Raw genomic sequence first — 21,830 nt, 5'->3', positions numbered from 1 at the left:
CGGTGGACATTGTCTGTCGTCACCGTATACAACATTTGATTGCAATGTTTCAAGTACCTTTTTGAAACGAAGTTTTGATGTTCGACTGTCGATGTCATATGGATTACTTGGATCCATAATGTAACACTGTCTGGTTTTGAAATTTATAAAAACTACAATCCAGTGAGAATTGTTATTCACTAACCACGGTAGGATAACCATACTGTTTTGTGTGAAAGTAATTTTGTCATACTCTTCGCCTATTTCTCTTTTTCCCATTAGCTGAGTCACCATATTACATGATAAAATGTGTGTGTTTCTTAAACGTAACTTGAAAGCATAAGATAACAAACAAATATCAATAACAAAGTTACACAACCAATTTTCTCTAGACAATGAATCAAAATCTAAGAAGTAAAGGTCAGTTAGAATGTCTTGATTTTGATCACTAGATATGTAACTATATTTTCCGACCAAATAATCTTTATTCTTTGGCATTTTAATTGGTTTGTAATATTTCAAATCTCTGGGGAGCATATTTTGGTAAAAATCTTTTGATGGCACTGTTTTATGAAAAGGAGATTTATGACTTCCTGGTGTCGAAACCGATTTCATTAAACAATTATCATCATATTGTTTACTTAAATCGTGTACAATCAGAGCATTATTACAAGACTCATCTACAGTTAGCCTAGTCTCATTGTCACATTTTATAACCACAACGTTTTCAATACTATCAACCACTTTGGGCAAAATGTTATTTTCATCTGCTATAGTGGTCGAAGACTTTGGAATTTTTAACGATAGGGCTTTGAAGGGACGGTACTTGGTATGTTGTAGATGTTTATGTTGTTTTTCTTTTTTCCCCAACTTTCTGTTGCGTCTAAATGGTTATGATTAGACACTTCTGAGATTTTAGCCTTACTGTCAAAATCAAGTGCACGCGTACAAGTTTTTTTTCTAATATTGTACTTTATTTGTTTGTGCACATTCATCACACGCCCTCTCATAAGTCTTAAAAACCGACCGCATTTTAACCTTCGATCGCCTTCAAGTATGTCAATTTTTACTGTTTTAAACCAAGATTCAACGGTAGCATTACTCTGGCGGGTTTCAATACCATTGTTGATTTTATTATTCATAATTGGTGTCCAAAGTGCTAAGAAAGGTACACACTTGAGTATAAATTGGTGTAAATATGATTCATCGTAATATTCATTACTTATATTTTCTATATTTATGGAACAATCTAAAAGCCTAGATTTAACATGTTCTTTGATCGACTGAAATCTACAGTACATCATGGAATTACTTGTATCTGATTCACATAGAAATTTATTTATTTCTTGTGAGTAATCTTCGCCTTCGTTGTACGATTCATTCGACAATTGATGGTTGACATTACACTTATCTTTCATCGTACTAATAGCGTATTTGGTTTCTACTGTTCTATATGGAGACAATAATATTACTGAAAATATTTTGAACCAATTTTCAACATCTTCCAAACTCTCTGCATTAAACAGTAAACATATCCAATCAATAACATCATTTCTTTTCATTTTGTCTACAGTCTTACAACTGTTTGTCTCCGATTGAAAATATGTATAGACATGGTTTACTAAGATTTTTGTGTAATGATTCGCACAGATGTTATGATTGTGACATTAGTCCCTACATTGTTTTCAACCAATACTCTGTAACACCAGTTAAGGTAATCGAATATGGAAGTAAAACCATTCCATCCTATACACAAGGCATTCATTTGGGCATAACTGAAATCTGTCACTATATTTGTGAATACTGGCCAAGTAAGTTTGTGTTTCAAAACGAATGCTTTAAAAGCGTTCAGCCATTGTGAAATCGCAACAATGTCGTGGGCTGAACTAATCATTTCAACAACGGGACACGTGACACTTGAGTTTCTAGGTAATGGGACATTAACAACTAGAACATAGTACAGAACCCTTTTGCTGTTCTTGTCAATTTTCCTGACCACTGTACCAGTTGCATCCAAATACCCAGTTACTGGTTGTTTTTTTAATCAGTTTTTTTTAGTATGTCCAACTGCTCGTTACTATAACAGTGAACGGACGGTATGCCGACATGCTTTACAAAGTTCTTTTCTTTGTCATTACACATCAACATAAGGTCATGAAAATCATCTTTATCATAATCATCGGCACTTATGGCCTCTGATCTGATTTTTCTGACGACGTCATCTGATTTAATGCCTTGCAAATTACCACAATTCAACTGAGTGGGTGATGCCATGTCAACAGCGTCCGACCTGAAGGAAAACGCTTTAGTCTTTTTTAGCGCTTCTTTGTTTAAGTCTCGCTGAATCCCTTTTACATGGTTTGTGAGACCATTGTCAACTGGATTGTGATGGTAATTCAAACCAGAACTATACACAATCGCCTTGTATGTTCCGCTTGCAGGCTGGACTTTAATCCTAAAAAGTTTACACCCCCCGTGGCTACAATACATGTGCACGTTACAATGGTCTTTATAATATTTTACCTTTTTTGCATTAATAACGCATGTATTGTTTACAGTCCTTATGAGCTTTCTAAACATAACAGGATATTTAGTCTTGTCCAAACGGGCTTGACCTCCGAGATCAACATAATTCATATGAGACCATTCTTCAAACGAAATGTTGAAAAATCCTTCACAACACACCAACTCGTGGTAGTCATATTGTTTTGGAAATTGATTTTTTGTTCCCAGAGGTAGAACAACACCAGACTTTACAGGTGTTTTCTTATATAAAGCATTTCTGAGGGGGCTGGGTACATGTTTGCTATTTGTTTTTTTACATGGGGTAACAAAAACGGATTCATCGATTATATTTTCTGGTAGAATTGGAGTACTACTAGGTATTAGTGGATCTCTCACAGTCCGAATAAAATCAATTTCTGGTGATGTATTCGTATATTCTAATGAAACATTGTCACTTTCCAGAGGTTCAGACTCTGTGGGCACCGAATAAGAAATGCAATTTTCAAAAGTACCATTAAGATTATCAGAATTTTCATTAATACAAAAAATATTTGAATCAATATTGTCAGTGTTGTCCATTGATAGACACGGGGGCAGATTGAGGTACTTTCTACATTCTTTGTAAACTTTTTTCCTATTAGTATCATTTAGAGCGACTCTAATGTTTCTACATATGTCAGTTAGAGTTTTGTGATTGTAATTTACAAAATCGTTAGACGTGTAATTACAATTTTCTATAAATTTGATTATTGTGCTATTATTAATTTCTGATGTATTAGCCACATCAGCGCTATTCATAGTTTCAATACACTTACGAAGAGATGAATTTTTTCTTTTAATAGCATTTACTATTGATTTTTTCAAATTATGATCAGTATCTTTTTTAAAGATGAAATTGCAAATATTATTTACACAACTATCGGAAACAGAGACATTCTCAAAATTTAATTCTGGATATTCTGTCTTAATATAATGAGCTACCTCATTCAATTTCTGTTTTAAACTCATTTTTAAGCTTGTAAATTGTTAACCTACTGTGTCTGATATAAATTCAACGACACTTTTGTTTGTCTGATATTGTAATTCAACGACACTATTGTATGCCTGAAACAGTAATTCAACGACACTATTGTATGCCTGATACAGTAATTCAACGACACTATTGTATGCCTGAAATATTAATTCAACGACACTATTGTATGCCTGAAACAGTAATTCAACGACACTATTGTATGCCTGAAATATTAATTCAACGACACTTTGTATGTCTGATATTGTAATTCAACGACACTTTTGTATATCTTAGCCGTCTAAAATTAACTTTCTTAGACAACTATACCTAACTATACCTAACACTAAAATAAAAGAAGAAAAACAATATTTAAAAATAATTTAATAATAAAAAACACTATAAAAAATTAAAACTAAAAAAGAACTAAATTATAAAAAAACACTGTAAAAAATTAAAACTATAAATAATAAAAACACTATTAAAACTGAAATAAAACGTATATTTCTAACAATTAAATGTTTAGAATTAGCACTGGGTAGAAAAACCGCAGTGAGTGCACAAGGAAAATGCAGCGAAAACCCGAATTGAAAACGCGAGGAAAAAGCCGAAGAAAACCAAATAGAAAATTTGTAGAAAAACCCGGATCACTTGCGCCTGAAAAATACATACATTTAATTTTAAAATTAACTCCAAATATTAATGCATTGAATAATATTTTACACTTTTAGAAATCATCATTAAACTTGTGACAATGCCACACTGGCACACATGGATAATAAATTAAGATATTTTAAAAGATCAAAAATATTAGACATGATAACTTTAAATTGAAATAAAAAAGTATTAGTTGTTAAAAAATTATGTTATTATGAAAACGAACTCTAATTTTAAAATAAATCTTTAGTTTCTTCATAATTATTTTTTGTAGAAAAATTATTAATTCTATGATGCCTGTAGCCTGTGCTGACGATTGTCACTTCCCAAATATTGAATATTTAAACAATAAATATTACACATGTATCATTTTAATAATTAAATTAAATTAGGTCTAAAAAGGATACAAAAATACTGAGTTCAATAACAGATGCAATAATCCAATCTTGTGTACAACAGTAAATGTAGGCAGCATGCCACCTGAAAATGGATGGGAAAATAAATATAATGGGAAGTACAAGAGAAAGTTTTATTTACTTGTCGCGTCATGAAATTTTGTCATCCAACTTATTTTACAACAGCTTGCGAGCTGAAATACTAAAAACCATGAACACTCCTTCAATGATAGTAATGTGACTGGATATTATGTTTCATACTTATAAATAATAAACTACATATATTATAGAAATGTTTTGTCATTACTCATGGTATTCAATAGTAACGATTACTCAATTGAAAAACATTTTTTTTTTTACCCATTTATTGAATGAAATATTTCAATAACCATTATAATAATTTTAATATTATAATTAACCATTATAATATGTATGATTATGACTTAAGTATGTTTTAAGTTAATATACTGAGTCGACTTAAGATCCAGAATCTGAATAATCAATTATATTAATTATTTGAATAATATATAGGTACATTTAAAAATTAATATCTTATAATTTTTTATATTGTCAAGAGAATCTCAAATATATTTAATAATTAATATTGAAAACTTCAATACTTAGAACTTTAATAAAATATTACCAATATAGAAGCAGTTTCAGTTATTCTAAAATATTTTAAAAACTATTTCTCATCATGAAAATTATTTCTTTACCAGTGTTTTTACAGTTATACAAACAAGTAACAACTTTGATATGAAGCATAATTTGATACATATTATTATTTATTATATATTTTACTTACAAAAATAAATAATTATATAAACTCCAAATGTCCATCCATCTTTTTAGTGTACATAGAATATTTCTAATACATGGGCAGATATCCTGTAAAATATTGGGTAGAAAACATCCCTATCAAACTAACTGTCAAAAATATTTTGTTGTCCGTCTCATAATATTTATAACAGCCAATCAACAAATGTATAATAATGATATACACACAAATATAATATAATTTTATTTGATATTGTTTATTATGACATTGGATACATAGTCACCACATACATATAATAAATGAATAAAAAATATTATTTTTATAGGTATTGAACAATAATTAAAAAAATATCCATACATAATTATGTGATCTGTATTAAACAATAGTGTCTGAGCATAATATGTATTTCTTAAATTAATGATATTATACACAGTTAAAATCTACCTATAGAGGAGTTTATAAATTTATTATTTCAATAATTACATGACATTGTGATGACCACAAACGAGATTCAAAAAATAGGTAATTAAAATTCACCATCAGTTCGGTCAAAAACGCCAATTGCACCTCTCCCAAGTTTAATTTTTCAATCAGTGAATTTATTGAGGGATGCCATTAGATATACTTTATGGGAACACTAATGTAGTTGTGCCTATTTTTCGTTTGCATGGACACTACCAATCAGTATGTGGATAGGTAAACGGAACATGATATAATTAATTTGAATAAAAATAATTAACATAACATATAATTACATAATTCTTAAACTGCAGTATGGTAGACAGTACGTACTACTAGGGTAGTAAACTTACCTGTTTCCGTAAAATGTGATCTCCTAAAAAATGACGTCGTTAAACAGATTAAACTTTTAATTAGTTAATGGAAACTTACTGCAAAAGTAATAATGTACAATGTACATCTGTTAGAACGTGTTGCGATTTATAACCTAACTTTAAATGAATATTGATTTGTATAATTCGGTAGAGTTATGGTTTCGGTATAATTATCTTGGTAATGACGCCAATAGAATTTACTATTTAGTATTTATTTATAAACTTTTAAAACAAATAATTATTAAGTAACATAGGGCGACATCTACTTTATAGTTTCGATGCAATCGAACATAAAACATACACTAATAGTTTGACACCCTTGAAATTTAAAGAATGCAACCCAACGTGCAAGGTTTCTTATCACTAGCCGCCCGAAGAATTTGTTCACCTAGCTTTGTTCACCCAACTTCACACACGTGAAAATTTCCCTCTTCAATATGAGCAAGATTTACAAAATGTTGAAATAAAACTTAAAAATGATGAAATTTATAAGTCGAACATGGTACGATTTGAGTTTTTAAAACTGATAATCTAGGTTAAAATTATAATAATTATTTTAATGTTATTATTTTTACTATAGTTAACAGCTCTATCCAAGATGGGTTCAAAGACAGATGAAGCTACAAAGTATATTTTAAAATAATATAAGCTGATAAATTAGCAATGTGTTAAGCTGGTTACACACGGGGCGGTTTGGCCGCGCGCCGTCGCGGTTTTACTTCGCACCATATTTAAAAATAGCTAAATTCCACATAAAATAAAGTGAATTTGGAGCGAGTTGGTGTTATTAATATCAGTTTGTGCTAAAAAATGTGGTTGAGGTAAGACCTTTGAATTTCGTTTTTCAAGTTTAACATAATTATACGTATATATTATGGACTTATTAAACGACGTTGAAGCCATAGCGGTAGCATATGTATTAAATAAACGTAATAGAACTGAAAAAGCAAAGATCCAAAAGGCGCTATTGGGTACATCCGATAAACACAAAAAGAATTAAAGAAAGTCAGTTTCAAGTGAACTTATGATGCTGAGGCTCACCCTGAAGAATTTTTAAACTACTTCATGATGTCTATAAAACGTTTGATGAATTAGTAAGTAAATAATAACGAATAAATATTAAAAATCAGAACGCATATAAAATTACAAACGTTAACATTTTTACGTTTGGATAACAATATATCAAATAATTTCTATTTTTTAGATTTCACTGGTAAGACCATGCTTGTCAAAACAAATAACGCATATGCGAGTTCCAATTAGTACAGAAGAACGACTGGCAATCACGTTGCGGTAAGTAGATAATATCATAGTAAATATTTAAAAATACAACAGTGAATAAATGTATCTATTACATAATAATATATTTAAACATTTTAAACATCCTCGTTTATATAAACTTATAAAAAAAATGTATTATATTTTAAAATTAAATAAAACAATAAAACAATATTAAATATTGATAAAAATTAAAAATTCACTCAACTTAAGTTCTGTTATGAAAAAAAAAAAAAATAGTTAAAAATAATAATATAAAAAAAATACAAAAGTTTACTTTCAATCTATTTAGTATTTTCATATTCATTAGTCTTATTCAGTCTTGAATTATTGAAGGGTGTAGTCGATGGAGAACCAGGAGTAGTTACTGCTTGAGACGAATTTTTTTTTTTTTTTTTTTAATTTGTTTTATTATACAATCTGTAAATATATTATTTTTACAATGAGCATAAGTGTTGATAGAATAAGAATAAAATAAAATAAAATAAAAAGGACTGATGACTTGAGACGAATTTGAATAACAATTATAGTACTGGTGTGGATTGGCAGCACTCACAGCTGATTCTGATTGGTAAGTATCTAGTCCTGAAGAAGTTAATGAGGATGAAGCTGGTGTTATGTCGAGATGATTAGGACAATGATTTATTGCGGTCGGATATGCGTTATAAGAACGGTCATAGAAAGTTGAGGTGGGGTTTGTATGGGCCTGGAATCAACATTATTAATTGCCGGAGGAATGTATGTACTTTGGTTAGGATTTGTAGAAGAAACTTTTTGGATGGTCTGCAAGAATTCAATAAAAAGTGATTTTTGTTTTCTTGACTTAACATTCTAATTTGAGGCGCCAGTGACATAAGAAAAGAAAATACTGGATCTTCACTTTTCGACTTTCGCCTTTCAGCATTGTAATAAGCTGTCTTCAAAAGACATTTTTTTTTCTTTTGACATACATTTGTTGTTGGGATTTCGGTGACTCTACTTCCGAGTCGTCTACACAGACATCAGAATCTTCCATATTCCTCACTATTTCTGATTGAACTTCGTTTTCCTCTTCCGGTTCACTCTCTATAAAATTACTTTCAGTCCTAATGGTTATATACTTATGAGTTTTTTCAAACTGTTAATTATTTTTAAATGTTAAAATGTAAATATTTTTGTTATCTTCTGTTTTCCATTGTAGGTCTTAAAAATTGTAAAATATCTGCATAATATACATATTTTTTTTTTGTTTTTTGCAGTGTTGCGTGTTAGTATCAGATTTGAATCCAAATGGTTAATTTGAATGAAAGTTAAACTTAATAACGTAATATGTTTTATTGCATACAAACAAAATACATGTAACAAATTAAATAAGTGGCTGAGTGACTTGAAAGTGCTCAGTTGTTGATAGCTTTGGTACATCTGCCGTTGCTGGTCTTCTGGCTTCCTTATATATTGTGGTGCTTCTCTTGTTTACGTCGTGTGGTCGCCTTCTGGGCGAAACCAGGTGTCCTTGTTGTTGTTGTTGCAAATTCGGACACGAATTTGAGAATGTGCAATAACATCTTAAATGCATCATTAGTGCACTGTAATATTATTGGTGCGCTTACTATCCCGACACGTGTCATGGTCATAGTAGCATCCGCATTACCCTTGACACGAGGCATGGTCATACTAACTTAGCCTTGTAATCTCGTAGATATCTTACAGATATCTCATAGCCCATAACAGCAGCATGCCCTGATTTTTTTATACACTTCTTTCTGAAGGTATCTCGTATATTTTTCCATTTTAATTTAAGCTCTTTTACTAGTAAAAACAAAACATGTTTTTAATATAAATTACATTAAATATAACACAATATGTTATTATATATTTATAATATGAGAAATACAAGTATTGTAAAGTTTTTATTTACTATAAAAGTATAAAAACATAAAAATTATTTTAGTTTTATACATGTAGTATTGTAATTGTATTTATTTTTGTTTTGATTTTAAGTAAACATTTTACTATTTGAAATTTATAATTTAATTCAATATAAATAATATTTTGATTTATAATATTTATACCTACTGTGTAGTATTTATCATTATTTTTAAAATAATTACTTTTAATGATTATTAATTTTAATTTTACGTACGATTTTATGTTTTCAAACGTTCTTAAACGATAACTGCATGATATAAATGATAATCTATTATCTGATTTTAAATATGTTATCAGATACTTAGCAACTGGACAGCACTTCTCCGCATTACATTTTGAGTTTTTGCGGGGGTATCAACTATAGCCATGATAATCCGAGAAACTTGTAAAGTTTTATGGCAGATTTTACAGCCAATACTGCCCTGCTACCAAGAATTGCAGTAACTCCAAAAAGTGAAATGTTGGGAAATCGTGTTTAAAGGTTTTTTTAATTTTTGACCCAGAAGTTATTCATTTTTTGTATGTTTTTTACCACTTTTAAACATATTATAGGAGTTACTGCATTTTTACTTAGGAAATAACCCACATTAAATTTACAAAATGCAGTAAATCCATTCCTATGATTCTTAATTTTTATATTATGTGCACTCTGCAGCAGCCTTCTACTGAAACATTAAGTTAAACTAAAATATAAAGTTGATTAAGTTAATAATCTTTTCCCAATAAAAAAAGCCTATTAATTATATTTATAAAATTAATTAATGACCCAAGTACAAGAAATATAAAGACTAAAACATCATAATTATACCTAACAAAAGTATATTATTGATTGATTTGTAAATTTATTAGATAAAAACACTAATTAGTAATAAAACATTTTAAAACATAATTTCTTTATTTTCTGATTTATGTTAATAATAATAATATTAACATTAATAACAACAAAAGTAGTGATTAGATACTGACTTGTATCAAGGGATAAAGGTAGATTAACAAAATATTGTTATAACATAGGTTAGTGGATGTAATAAAAAAGTTAATAACAATAAAAATATTAAATAGTGACTAGATACTGACTTGTATCAAGGGATAAAGGTAGATTAACAAAATATTGTTATAACATAGGTTAGTGGATATAATAAAAAAGTTAATAACAATAAAAATACTAAATAGTGACTAGATACTGACTTGTATCAATATAGAAAGATAGGTAGATTAATATAAAATATTGTTACAACATAGATAGATTAATAAAATATTGTTTTAACAGGATAGTGACTAGATACTGACTTGTATCGAGATCCATAAGTTAGTTAATAATAATATTATAATCACATATTTTTACAATTATTAGAAACTGATCAATTGCTATTTGTTGATGGTGTTTTTCCAAAATGGTTTTCGATTTTCTGGCAAAACCTGTTTTAATTGATCAAGGATATCTGTTTTCTTAGTGATTGGAATACCACATGGTTCATTTTTGTGTCCTGGCATGGCAGTCTTTTTTAAATGTCTTTTATTAAGAAAATCTAATATTTGGTAATCATTTTTTTTTAGGTCTGTTTTATAGAGTAAATTAAAATTACTTCTTTCAGCTCTAATCGCTACGATGTCTCTTAGTAAAACTCTATTGGCGCTCTTTGATGTTTTTAATTGAGATTTGTTATCATTCCATAAATAAAAGTCCTCAATTTGCATTTGTTTCACAATGATTTTGTCTTTTTTGGCATATTGAATTGCATCTGAAAAGTCATTAAAGTCATATATTTTTTTTCGTTTCTTTAATGATGATTCTACTTGATGGTGAAAGTTATCAGCACTCATAAACGTGTGACCGGGTTCAAAAAAGAATAGGTCAATAATATTTGTTGCCGTTTGATTGTTGTTAATAAAAAAAATTAAAAAGCTTAACAATGTCCAATTTTTGTTTTGGCTTGAACAATTGTCAAGCCAAATCACTACATGTGGAATATCTCTTAAGCTTATCAAAAACGCATAGTAAGTACTAATAATGTCTTCCTTGTTTCTGCCACTTATTGCCTCATGCCAAATGCAAGAAAATGTGTCATTTATAGATTTGTCACCCAGTGGAACAAAACTTTCATGGTATGCAGTTAATCTTCGAACAAAAATCACTTTTTTGAATGAGTCTACTCTTGGTAACATTATTACCTTTTGCAAATCTGCTGAATAATATGCGGTTGTAGCAGTTGTAGAACATACAGTTTTTTGTTTTGATGATTTATCGCTGTGTTCTTTATACAATTCTCTTGCGTTTTTATAACGATAACTGTGCTCAATTTTTGTAACACAAATGTCACATTCAGAGTTAATATTTTCTTCATTATGGTCATGCAACTTGAAAGACTTACAAGACTCACACTCTTCGTAACCAAGAATAGCAAATGAAATGTGTTTTTCTTTAATTTTCAATCTGTAGAAATCATATGAAACATGACTATCTGGATTTTTTTCATTAAAATCTCTATGCATTGATGTTATGTTTACATCACTAGGCAGATACCTTACATTGGGGGCATGCTCTCTGCGGTGGTGAGAAATAGTTGGGTTGAAGCTTTCAATGTGTTTACTAACTAAATCATGCAACTCAACATTAATACATTTTTTATTGTGCCATTTGTTAGAAGAAGGAGTCAACTCACCAACAGTTTTACTCAAAACATCAAAAACAACTCTATCATTTGTTTTGCTGAAACCAAGAGTAGTAAGAAAAAATTGTTTACAAACTTTAACATTGATTGAAGACTCATTGACCAGATGATATTCAAAACTACATTGTTTATTTTTACGTTGTCCCTTTCCACGTCTTCTCTTTACTTCTAAGCGTTCGCATAAATTGCAAATAGTAGTTCTTCTGTCTGTCTAACCGAGCTTCCAGAACATAGTATTTATTTTAATCCGTCTTTCTTCTGGTATTTTTTCAATACATTTATTCCTACAAGTTTCTTTGCATGGTGGAAGTACTTGGTGTTTACATTTAAGTTTTTCCAGTTTCTTTTCTTTTCTTTGTTTAAGACTTGTACAAAATTTTTTCCTTTTTCTAGGGTTTCCATCTTTTGTAAATAATTCAAATTGCTCACTTTCTTCAGAAGTTGTAGTTACTCCAACTAATATACATAAAAATAAAAATATTATCAATACATAAAAAAATACTGTTTGCTTAACAAATTATAGCAAAATAAGTAATTCTTATTTAAATTTTAGTCAATTATTCGATTAAACATTTTGTAAAATGTAAAAACTATAAAATATAAATTATTTACTAAAACTTATTATAAACTTTATTTAGATAGTCATTACCTGTATCTGATGCTAACATTTCTTCTCTTACAACTTCAATATTATCATCATTCGAACAAATTATTTCAATGGGCATATTGTCAAAATTAAAAAGTTCTAGAAATAAATTATATTGGTATAATTAAAAAATATAATTATGTTTAGATAAATCATTACTTTCATCTGTAGTTAATTCATCTTCTCTTACAACTTCAATATTATCATCATTTGTGCAAATTATTTCAATGGGCTTATTGTCAAATTTAAAACGTTCTAGAAATATTGTTACATATAATTAAAAAATTAGATAGATCATAAGTAATTAATTTTTACCTTTAACTGATGCTTCAACTACTATAGCGCTTGTTAAATTATTATTCTCTGGTGTAGTTTTAACATCACTTATATCAAAGTTAATTGACCTTATATCAGTATTAAAAAGTTCTAGAAACAAATTATTTTGTGTTGGTAAAATAGTTTTAATTAAGTAATACTATAAAACAATTACCTAGTTTTTCTAACTGTACACTTTTTTTTGATATTGGTTTTGGTTCATCAACTGTTGTAAGAATTTGTATAGCATCATACTTTAATTTTCTTCTAGGCACGACTTTATTTAACATTTTTAAAACGCGTTGTCTAGAAGTCATTTTAGTAATTAAAATGTAAACAATAAATCAGTCAATATATTGTTTAAAACCAACTTCATTAAAAGATGTTCAGGAAGTGTGGAACTCGTGTAACGACGACTCGTGTTGTTTTGTTATCAACCGCCTAAACAGTCAGATAGTATCATATTTGTCAGTTGTTACTTGTTAGATTAGGAGTAATCAATCTTATCTAATCAAATACAACATTATTATGAAGTATAACCATGGTTAGAACTTATAATTATCTAAATTCAAAGATCCTGAAGCCTATGTTATGTCAAAAAGTTATTTTATGGAGTTACGGCAAAGAAGCCATTTAAACACACAATATTACCAAGGCAATATGTAGTAAATCCATGGACTTGCTGCTTTTGTTCTTAGTATATGGCGTTACTGCACTTTTGCTTAGTATTTTACCTGAATTCCAGAATATCTTTGAAATAATAATCGATTTTCAAGGAGTTTATAGTGATTTTTACTGCATTTTACCTTAGTAAAAAAAGACGCGGGATAGTTCAATTAATAAGAATATTATATAACCTCACTTTTCACAATTTTGGAGTTACTGCAATTCTTGGTAGCAGGGCAGAATAGAAATAACCAACTATAAATGACTGGTTGGATATAGCCAAAGGATATTCTGAAAAGATGCAGTTCCCAAATACCGTCGGTGCAGTAAATTATTTTATATATTCATACACTTTTTAGTTTTATTAATTTTTATTTAATATGGGGAAACGATTTAAATGTAAACCGATAAAATTGTATTAATTTATATCTTCTTAATATATATGAATCTCGTGTCACAATGTTTGTCCTCAATGGACTCCTAAACCACTTAACCGATTTTGATGAAATTTTTTACACCGCGTGTAATTTGGTCCAACTTAAAAGATAGGATAGTTTTTTTCAATATGTATTATTAATAATATGTGCTCAAACAGGAATATTGAGATTTACGATAGAAATTTTTGTTTATAAATGGTTGCTATGGGGTTATAAGATTTGAGAATAATATTTATTTATTTGTGGTTGCTATGGTAATATATAAATTAATATAATGAATTACGGATTTTGATAACATTTGGTAACCATTTAATAATATGAATATAATATAATATAATATAATTCCTCTTATTGGTCGCAGGAAAATGTGCTTATGTAATACAATTTTAGGAAAATACACCAGAAAAGTTCGGAATCTGGGTGTAAAAAACAACAACAACTGTCACTACAGTTGTTCAGCAAGAAAATAACTATATTAAGGTCGCTATTGATTATGATTGAATATAATAGTTATAGACCTGATGTTGTATTTTGTTAAAACCATAACAACAAAAATAAGAATTAGCGAAATAAGTCAATGGTCACAGTAAATTTAAAATTCACAGCAATAGTTAAATTTAAATTAAATTAAACTTGCCAATCGCGTGAATGCACGTTGTGACTACAATAATCTTGATTATTTTTTTGCCAGACGCATCATCGGTGAGCTGGACGCTCTCATCGGATTTTAGTGCGTTAAGGTTGGGTTAGGATTATGTATTAATTGATGATATAATCCACCGTACTATGTAAAACTTGGTATAACTTTGATATTTATTAGAGTTAAATCATACACTTACATACAAACAGCACTAGGTCCGCGATCTACCGCAGATAGATTGCCTACCTGATAAATGATAATATACTTCAGCAGTTCAGCGAATCAGAATTTTTATTCCGGGCCACAGAAAACTTAAGATAAATCTAGAACATAATCCACCGAATATTAAATAATGAATTGAACAAAGTTTGAGTCATAGAGAGTTGGTATATTTAACGAGCAAGATAAATATTAGTTAGTAACATTATAAACATAGATCATTCTTATATTAATTATTTGAAAATAGTGCTGGGATAATACACAATATAGTATGGTGTATCACATAGTACATCGTATTTAAATGCAATTTTAATATAATTTTCATATCTCCGTGATAACCATATTTATATGTTTTGTTAAATTTTCTCATACATAATAACACTAATACATGGCCTACGAAAATGCAAAAAAAAAAACCACTAATACGCGGGCAACGCCGTGTCGGGACAGCTTGATTATAATATATATATTTAATATACATTTTTTTACAGCAATAGACTAACATAACAAGTTATACTAAGTTTTATTGTTTTACCAACAGGCAACAATACAAAAACCACGAGATGGCATATTATTGTATTTTACCCACTGTAGTAAAAAAAAAATGACATAACTTTGAAACTTAAGTGTTAGAAATTAAAATTCTTATACACATCTAGCGGGGTCCGCAATCTACCCACGTGTGGATTGCCTACATAATATACTGCTCTCATAATCATAAGAGAGTCTCACGGCAACGGTAAGCAGAATGACTATATATTATGACTTGAGTACTCACTGACTGATAAACGTAGAGCCTGAACAATGATAGATCGATGCTTACAATTTACACGGTACATTCGTAAAATCGTATCACAAATTTAGTGTGTAATAAGAAAGCATTTTACAAAATTCGCATATTAAAGTGGTGCTTTCACAAGATTTTTGAGAATCAAAACAGTCAATGAAAATGTCTAAGTTTTGAACACCGTTAAACCGAATAGTAAATAACAAATTAATCAAAATTCGAATATATATATATATAGAATTTGCATTTTTAACGGGCAACGAAGTGCGCGGGGTCGGCTAGTTAATGTATATATATATATATTTTAATTTAAATAGTTTACGTAATTATAATTTATAAATATAATATAAATCTTACAAACATTTAAAAATTTATCTATATATACCTATACTTAACATATTTAAAGTAGTTATGAAACAATTTAGTAATAATTTATAGATCCTTGTTATATATAATGGTTGGATATATTTTTTGTAGGTAGATGGAAAACATACGGATCGAGTGCCTAAAAAGAAGTGGTTTGTTATATTATAACTATAAACACTTTTAGATTCTGAACGAAGTGATGAATGTATTGATTTTACAATGATGTGTGTTTTTTTATTTTTATTTATTTTTTTTTGTGTGAAGCTTTGGAATGAAGCTTTAACATAAGAACTTATTACGACCGTTCTCAGGTAGAACTTTAAACGACAAAGGGAGAATTTTTAATTACCGTTTATCAAGGGCTCGTCATTATATTGAATGTACCTTTAGAATCATGTCTAAAAAATGGCGTGTTTTTCAATCTAACATATTAGTTGAATCGGACGCAGCAGTTATGATAACAAAAGCTTGTTGTGTGCTACACAATTTTGTACGTCGCCGTGATGGCTTTAATGTCGAAGATATCACGAGTTCTTCGATGGAGAGTGTATTAGAAAGAAGAGGAATAGGGAACTCTACAAAAAATGCCAAAGACGTCAGGGAGTATTTTGTAGAGTACATCAATAACCCGAACCATTCAGTTGACTGGCAAAATACAATAATTGGCAAATAATTGTTTAAAAATTTCAAAAATATATTATTTGATTCATCATATACAAGCAGTGGTTTTAAATACATATTTTATTTGTTTATTTGTTTAAAAATTTAATACCCTAGTATTTATCTTATTTACTTTATACTTTTTTTATTTTATTATTATTATTTTATAATTACTAAAATTGCTGATAAAAATAAAGTAGGTATTTTATCACTTACTTTTTTCCATTTTTATTTTATTTTCCATTTCGTCGAAATTTATCGTAGATGCTCGAGCTATGTTTGTCCATCCTACATGGAGAGACTGAAGATCGTGATGACTACTTTCTTCTACATTTCAAATAGATACATATAATATTATGTGATAATGAATAAATAAAAAATTACGTTTTTAGTTTGATATTTTGTAAAATTAATACAAAAATACAAAATAGGTACTTCCCTTTATTCCAGATACACTCATTTGACTGTATCACTGATATAAAATCTTCAATGTCAAACATGTTCAAGCTGTTTCAACTAATGCAATTATTTATACCAAATTGCTAAATTGCTAATCACTGCGTAATGCGTATCTTAATATTATAATAATATTAAAAAACTTTTCTACTTAGTTGCACACCTCAAAAATAATTTCATGAATGGTAAATTTATAGATGGTAATTCAAGATCCGCCAGCGGATCGCGACAATCAAATCGCCTGTCTGAACAGGTCTATTAGAAAACCATAGTTTAATTATAGCTGGCGGACGCGGTCGTCCGCCTAGAAATTCAACGCGATTCTAGGCGGTCATACCGGCCATACGCGGCGTGGTTTTGCCTGTATGAATATGCCATTTGATTAACCTGTGTTTAATTGTAAGCGGTTTTCCGCCGCGAACAAAAACCGCGACCGCGCGCGGCCAAACCGCTCCGTGTGTAACCAGCTTTACAGTTGGATGGAAGGAAAAGGAAAAAAAGTCTTTTCTACTATGATACTTACTTACTAAAATAATAATAGGTAATATAATATATGAGTATAAATTGTATATGATTTATTTCTTTTAGATATTGATTAACAACAGAATCATTTATAATAATAGTATACTGGAAATTTCGGTCATTCATTTTAGTGCATTTTAATTAAAAAAATTGTATTTTTTAGAAGTGGTACAGAAAATAATCCATAACTGTACTGAAATAGATATTTAGAATTCAATCACAAATTGGTTACGACATGCGTACCTATCAAAGAAATTTAAACAGGTATGAATGAAAAAATATGTTAAACTAAAAAATATTTCACTACTGTTTTAAACTAAAAATTTATAATCTGTTTTAGTTTGTTTTATGTAGAAGTACTATTTCAAAAAAAAAAAAAAATGTTTTAATGTAATTTATTCATAATTCAAAACTTGTATTTTTATGGTAGTTATTTTCTCAATAATTATGTAAAATAGATGGGAGAAATCAAAATAATATATATTTGTTAGGAATTTTTCAATGTCTTTATAATTTAAATTTTTTATTATAATAGCTCAACTTACAATTTACAGTGGTCGAAATGGCTCAAGATAAGTGGAGGGATGCCTTAAAACTCAGATTTCCTGATATCATCATAACATTCTTCACATATTTTGTACCTATAATATTTTTTTTTGTATTTTTATTTTTTTTTTAGCTCACATTTTGCTTATGCATCAAAACACTACAATATTTTTATTTTTTTTTTATCATAAATAATCTTATTTAAAAAAAAAACTTATTAAGTATTCATTTTTAATATTTTTTTGTACAGATTTGAGATTATAGGTATATAGTTAAATTTATAATTAATACAGTAAATAATCAATATAATATGTAATACAACAAATCTATTATTATTATTATAAAAGTATTATTTAATATTTAGTAAAACTTTTTTGTACTTAATTTAGCAAAACACTTTTTCGTAATTAAATTATAAAAGTAGGTATATAAAAAAAAAACTCAAGGAATACCTAAATCTTTATCAAGAGTGTTCTTTGAAAGTAAACAAATATACAAATTAAAATTATAACAAATCTTTAATTGTTTCCAAAGACTATTGTATTTTGTTTTATATCTTATTTCTTGCTTTGAAATGCATTGTGTATGGTAAGCACATCTTCTACCATTAGAAACCCAAGAATCCACATATGTATTTGCATAAAATTCACATAAAGGTGAACCAAAACATTTAATCCACAAAAGATCAGATACACGTGAAACTTCTAATGAATTTCGATTATCATTATGAACAATGTTCATGGCACTAAAGAGCCTCTCACATTCAGCAGTAGAAACTACCAATGTATTCACAGCTTGTGTTAGAGATTTAAGGTTGTCTAAAATAACAGATATATTATCTATATACTCACGAAAACCTCAAACTGATTCTCTTTCATTTATTTTAAATATGTTTGAAAGCTGCTTAATTGCTCTCTCTCCATATAATATATCCACTTCTAACGGCCATTTTTGTAGGTTCAAAACTTCTAGCAGTTGAATTAACTCAGCATACTTATTTGATGTGTCAGATGATGAAGATACATGTGATGATGTAAAGTTTAACATTCTAGATTTTAAATTATCAACTGAGTTTCGATAGAATTGTTCATAGTTTATTTTATTTTTATTATTTTCATCAAGTTCAATATTTTTAAAGGTCAAACTACATTCAGAATTCTCAGCTTCTTTATAAAAACCACCATCATTACATTTCTCAGACATAGATTCAAAAATCAGTATTTGTCTTCTAATTAAGTTATGAGAATCAGGTTGTTTTGTACACCGTTTTTGAAATTTTAAAGAATGATCTGATAATTCTGTTAGAGCATCATATAGAAGATCTAAATTTAAAACAAAATCAGTTGATATTATTTTATGTTTTAAACTTTTAAAGGTTGCTTTTTCTTTAGATGTTCTCGAGCTATCCAAACTACATTTGTTAAAATGTAAATAAAGTGCTTCATAGCTTCTCCAGACAGCTTTAACTGACTTCAAACTTGAAGCTACCCATCTTGTATTTAAAATGCAACCAATTGAAAGAAATTGTAAATGTAATTCTTTGGTACAACTTTTTAAACCATACTGGTTTTTTGGTGATGAACTATATAATGCATAGAGTATCAAAACATATTTTGAAATGATTTATGCCAGCTACCTCGTTAACTACATCATTAATAGCAAGTTCAAGTCTGTGATTAGAGCAATGCCAGACCAATAAATCTGAATATTTGTCAGTTAAAAGTTTTCCCACACCAGCTTTTCGACCAATCATATTAGAAGCTCCATCACAAGCAAAGCAAATAACATTTTGTATTAAGTATTCATGAGAAAATTTGTTTTTGTTTAGACTTGATAAAAGTTGCAAAACTATGGTCTCAGATTTTGTATTTTCTAATTCTATTAAATCTAAAAAAAAATGTTATTGGGTCTGTTTCATTTTTGACATCTGTGGAAGCCCTAATACAAACAACCAAACAAGTCTTTTTTGACACTGATGTAGCTTCATCAATTAATACTGAAATTTTAAAATTATTTTTGACAAGAAAATTTGTAACTTTTGCTTTCATTTCTATTGCTATATGGCTAGCAATATCAGCACAAGCATGATCGCTGTGTAAAATGCGACCCATCTCCAATCCATTTAACTTTTGAAGTTGAATATCAAATGGTAAATCAGTAAATGGTCTTGTTTTTTTAACAATACTGTATACAGTATTTAACACTCTTATTGTACTCTCAAATTTACCAAAAATCCCCCTTGACACAGCTTTTGGCAAAATATTTTCTTCTTGTGCTTTTAAAATTTGTTCACATCTTTATGACATTCACTAATTTTATGCTTATGGATTTTTTTTCTTAAGGATTGTCTTTTATCTTTATCACTAGCTCCGTAAGTATGTACACAACATTCTGTCCATTCAATAGCAAATCTAATACCTTGTGTTTTATATGTGACAAGGTTTTGAACCTGCACGCAAATTTTACAGCCCAATTTTTGGTCTTTTACCATTATCCAAGGATATTTATTAATAAATGATAAAAACATTTCATTTGTCAGATACTCGGATAATCGTTATCATTTTTATCGCCACTTTCATTAGAATTGTTTTAACTATTATTAGTATTACAATTATTAAATTCTGTACTCACTGTCTCAGCTTCATTAGATGATGCTTTTATTATTGCTTGAGTAGAAATCAATGAATCGTCGATTGGGTTCACGTTTGTTTTGGTTAACCAATTTAATAAAGACATGCTTAAAATATAACTATTTATTCACAGTCTACTAGAGAATAATATAAAAAACTGTCGTCGAACCATCGAACACTAATGTACTAATACCAACACCGTTGTACAAAATATGCTTAATATAATATTAATTATTACTACTAACTCAGTAACACGCATAAACCATAACCATTATCAAAAGTACCTATACATGTTTCATTGTGGTCATAATACTTATCACCAGTTGTTGTATTCTATCCATAAGCTAAATTTAGAAATTGATCGCTTCACACATACACATTTACTTATCAGTTATCACAAATATTGTCAGAAATGACATCGTTATTGTTCTGTAATAATAATATTATATATTTAGCCATGGACTAAGGTATATTATCTTGGTCCATGGCTCTAAATATTAGTACGGATAAAATATGGGTTTGCGAAATGGCTTTAACTAAATATAGAAGATTTTCAATAACACCATATCGTTATGTATCGGTTTTTTGTAGTGATACGTGATACGATAAGCGAGCGCCCGGCCTGAATATTAAAAACAATAATTTTCACCGAAAAAAAAATATTTCTTATATATAAATTATATGTATATAAATGATAATAAGTATATCATTTTAAAATACAAGTCTTAAGAGGAATGCTTTATTCTAGACAAAACAAGTAGAGGGATGCCATCCCATCGTACCCCCACTTCGAGCACTGTTATAACCTAGTTATAAGTATATTATTGCATATTATTGATAAAAAGATTTAGGTGCGGTAGTCAACTCATAAATAAAATAACCACATTTATTAAAAATTAAAATAAGTAGTAATAATAGTTTTACAT

This window comes from Aphis gossypii, unplaced genomic scaffold (assembly GCF_020184175.1).
Source record: "Aphis gossypii isolate Hap1 unplaced genomic scaffold, ASM2018417v2 Contig00553, whole genome shotgun sequence".
Classification (NCBI taxonomy): Eukaryota; Metazoa; Arthropoda; class Insecta; order Hemiptera; family Aphididae; genus Aphis; species Aphis gossypii.
Note: the sequence above shows the minus strand (reverse complement) of the source record.